Genomic DNA, 4,728 nt, shown 5'->3' with positions numbered 1-4,728 from the left:
GAGTATTTAATGCCAATTAATGTCCTCATCCTTCGCCATTTTCTTGCAAGTATTGGAGGAAGTGTTTCATTTTAAAGCAACTGCAAACAACTCGCTCAAATGATTTTCATAATCCACCAGGTGGAATAACTCGGACGTATGCCAAACAAAAACGAATCTGAGTGCGGGTGAATATACTTTATATTTTATACATATTAAGTTTTTTACTTTGATACCATGAAAAAAATAAGAGATAGATCGCTGGCAGCGCTTAATACTTCGTGTAAAAAGATGTGGGCTACAGGAAATAACTTGTTTCAAAATCCCCAAAACCTTAACATCATTATGGATTATCTAACATCAATAAAAATGAGGGGGCACCCGGGTTTGAACCGGGGACCTCTCGATCTGCAGTCGAATGCTCTACCACTGAGCTATACCCCCGCTTGGAAATCAATGAGGTTTGCTAAAGAATTTGTCACACAGACACTCGAGCGGAAGACTGGTGTTGGAAATATCACAACAGTGCGTGGGTGTCTTCTATGGACAGAGGGGAAGTGGAAGAGGGGAGGGGATGCGGGGAGGTGGATAAGTAGGGGAAGGGGACATGGAGGGAGGAAAGCCGTCGAAGAAGACGATGGTACTGCCTTACAAAAAGCAAAGCCAAATAAGTAATTGTTACGAAAGAATATAATGTCAACATTGACTCACGGATTTCGACAGACGACCGGCCAATTCATTGACCGAAAGATAACTCATACAAGCTATCAGAGTACAATCTAGCAAGTTAGATTTCAATATAGCATTAAATTTATTGACGTCACGGCCTATAGTTTCATCAACACGGGAAAATGACACCATTAGTAGTTTCACGTAATCTTTCAATTAAAAAGTTTCAGTCCGAGGGTCCTTGATGACCATAGTAAATCGAACTACCTCTATATTAATCCTGTCCTTAACCTTTGCCATGAAAGAATGAAGTTATCACCTTCAAATCAAAGAAGGGGTTCAAATCAGATAAATGGGAAGCCAAAACAGAATTTTTGACAGACCGTACAAAGGTGTCCGTTTCCTTAGCGTTAAATTCAATACCACTCTGTCCTCTATAAAACTCAGAGAGTGAATGGCAAATACTAATTGAGAAGTTATTCTCGGCGCAAATATTAGGAAAAAGATAAAAGCGACTTTAAGCTGGCAGCAATACCGTGATACCCTACATATTACAAGGCAGACACAAGAGAGACGGCCGTCCCATTAGCCTAGCAGAGGACGCAGCAACGCCCCCATTGATTCTCATCAGCTCCCACGCTAATTTCCCTTCCGGACGCACCTTACTCTGCCGGCAGTTGAAACGACATAAAGCAACAGACGAGACGAGAATGACGATAATACAACAACAACAAAAAAAAGAATGCGAGAACACTGAAATAATAAAAAAAGGGAACGGGATGAACGTTTTCCCCTCTTTTCTTTCGCAGATGGAAGTAGCATTGCTTTTGCTCACGGAGGCGGACAACAGTGTGTTAACGGTTAGTTATGCGTCGTAATTACGAGAATTTTCCACGGGCCCTGGGGGCCCTTCATAACAAGGGAGCTGAAACATTCCGGTGACGCCGACGGCGGCGTCTCGGTGACCCCGCGACCCTTAGAGGCGCCCCTACCTCCCCCTTCGGGAAGACAATGAAAGACGGGGAAAGAGGGAGGATGCTACGTTTAATAAGGGATGGCGGGGGTGTAGGGGGGGAAGGGGAGAAAAAGGAAGAACGACGGATGAAGGTACACGGCGCACATATCCGCAATGGGTTCTCCCGCAACAACACAGGCGCCAGGAGGAGAGATGGGAGGCACACGGAAGCTATATCCACGCTCTCTCGACAACGCCTCACGTCGAAAACATGTTCTTTACGTGACGACACTCCACCATCAGGAATCTGCTACAATTCCCTCATACTCTATCCGAGGAAAAATAGCAAACATAATCATCATGATCAACGGCCATCAATCCTATCATTGGTTAGACGCAGCTCTTCACTCAACTCTCCCAACGGCTCTATCTACTCTGCAGGCAAGAGGAAACAGAAGCAGTTGGTGGCTTGAGGCGTCACTTTGTGGAATTCACTCGTGATGAATGAAAATGAACTTTGTTTTTCCAAATAAATATTTATTTAATCACGACCGCGGTTTCGACGCACTGCGTCATCCTCAGGCGAGGAGTACAATCGTCTTTAATACCTGACCATATAAACCAGAAGTAGTGTAAGTAAGTCTACTTCTGGTTTATATGGTCAGGTATTTAAGACGATCTTTCAATGTACTCCACGCCTGAGGATGACGCAGTGCGTCGAAACCGCGGTCGTGATAAATAAATATTTATGCGGAAAAACAAAGTTTATTTTCATTCATAACAACTCAGGATCAGTGTCGCAGCGAGGGGGAGGGTTTTGGAGGATAACCCCCCCCCCCAGAGCTCAGGGAAATTTTAAGTTTAATCCATTTTACTTAACGATGCTTACTTAAAGGCTAATAAAATATCCCTCAAAAAGCCGTAAAACTTACCATTTTGAACCTTTTATCTTAAAATTCCGCAATGTATTAATCTCGCACCTACCGATTATCCTAGTGGGTATTATATACCCCACACACCCCGGTATTAGTTGTTCCTAAACCCCACCAGGCTTAATTCCTAGCTGTGCCCATGCCCAGAAGAGACGGAGAACACAGATCTGTGCTCCTCTCAATACTCAAATTCAACTCACCTTTTGGGGAAAGCTCTAAAACATAAGTTCTGTAGCCTGCCATTTTACAACCAACGCTAAAATAAATCATAGAAACACTATCAATCATGGGAGCAACTTTAACTTTAATTTTCCTGAAAGACGGAGGATAGTGCAAGTTATATTTTAAAAACTCAGTCAACCGATTGGTGTCCCTTTTTGTCATTAGAAGTTGAAAAAGTGGCATTTTTCTACAAAAAACATTACCGGAATGATCATTTTCATTAGATTTATCAACGAACAAATTCATAATTGCCCAAACCCTCCCTACATTTTAAATTTGGTGGTCTTTAGCATGTTTACAGTGATTTTTATAGCTTTCATGTGATAAATGTGATTTTCGCATGTGTTTGAAAAGATTACCTTTTTGTCGAAATTTGTCGAAAGTGCACTTTTTGAACATTGATAGAAAAAAGTTTTCAAGTGAAAATGATTTTGATAACATTTTTGAAAACTATAGCATCATGTTTATAGCCTCTAAAAGCTTTACTAGCTTGGGTCATTTGGTTTAAGTTTTACAGGGGCACAAATATGGTAGTTTTGAATAATTTGACTGGTTGGCAGAATTTTTGTGCGTCTCATTTATTTCAAACACTAATATCTTGGAAAATACTTTCAATGGGACTTTATTATTTAGGATTTTCTTTAAATAAGGTTGAAACTAAAACAGGGAAAAAATACTCAAAATCTACGATACTGGGCGTGGGACCCCCCAAAAATTGGTTGACTTTGCATGGAATGACCCAGATGGTATTGATGGAGCCAGTAGCTGGGGCGATATGATTATAACTGCACTCAGAGGATAGAAGATTCAGCAGGAGGGGCAAGGAAAAATAGGCTTCATAGACTTAATGAAAGGATATAGGAATTACAGTGAATTGAAGAGGGAAGCTAAATGCAAATTTATAGTTCAAGTAGGTCATGGTTTGATTAAAGCGGTAGTAAGACGATACGAAGAACCATAAAATGCAACACATCTCTTCCATTCATCATTATAGTAGCAATACAATGGCTATTATTCAAAACAGGGAAATCTTGCATTCTCATTTTAATGAAATGCGTCATACGGATTTGTATTTCACTTGAGTGTTGGACACTCATTTGAAATTATATGAAAGTAAATTTTAGCGCACCACTGGCAATCAATGTTGGACTAACCTAGCATTAATTCTAGATGATTAACTATACATACCAGCTATGTCATAATTCCCCCCGAGTTTTATTTGTAGCTTAGAAGCTGATGGTGTAGTTCACCGATTAAATGTACGCACTCTTAAACTTAAGCGAAAAAGTACTCTTGTGTATTTTGGAATGAATGATGCAATATACTACGAAATTTCCAATTAATAGGCAGCAAGGTATATTGTGATAATTTTCATCAACCGAATAGAGTAAACAGAGCTCGATTACGTCGTTGTATAACATTAATTAACAATCGCAAAAACAAAACCCTGATTAAGCCAACCTAGCGATTTCTGGTGATTTAGATATCAATCCAAATAAATAAACACTGACGATATTGAAATTAGTTCCGTTACTCAATGACCAGTCATTTATCATTCTAATGTCCGTTAAAATGAAGGATGTAAACAAATATGCTCTCCAAGCGTACGATATAAAGAACTAGGGATACTGAATAATGTGATCGGATGTTGATATAGCGCGACCACTGCAACGGTGTTATTTGTGAGAGGCAATTCTACAGTATACGAATCAAAAAAATGAACTCGCCATCAATTCACCAATTAAATGAATAGTAAAGAAAAAATTGAGGCAAAAGATCTATTAGCAACAATCCTGATTTAACGCAGATAATTTCATCACTATGATAAAACTGTGTCCTAAATAATTGCTCAATTCAAAAATTTTAGATTTCAGCGCTGAATCTGTTTTGATGGGAAACCTGCCCAGTTATAAAGAGGAATTCCATCAATTTACAAGCGGCGATAGAGATATTCGCAAATTCGTTCTTGGT

The 4,728-nt window shown here is 39.7% G+C and overlaps 1 non-coding gene across 1 annotated transcript; it reads right to left on the bottom strand.

Annotated features, from left to right (window-relative positions):
- Positions 1 to 351: 351 nt before the first annotated feature.
- Trnac-gca lies at positions 352 to 423 on the bottom strand. Its single transcript has one exon. It is a non-coding gene; the product is annotated as a tRNA-Cys (tRNA).
- Positions 424 to 4,728: the final 4,305 nt, after the last annotated feature.

The sequence above is a fragment of the Ischnura elegans genome, chromosome 6, assembly GCF_921293095.1.
Source record: "Ischnura elegans chromosome 6, ioIscEleg1.1, whole genome shotgun sequence".
Classification (NCBI taxonomy): Eukaryota; Metazoa; Arthropoda; class Insecta; order Odonata; family Coenagrionidae; genus Ischnura; species Ischnura elegans.
The sequence above is the reverse complement of the archived record's forward strand: the minus strand, read 5'-3'. Positions and strand labels throughout refer to the sequence as shown.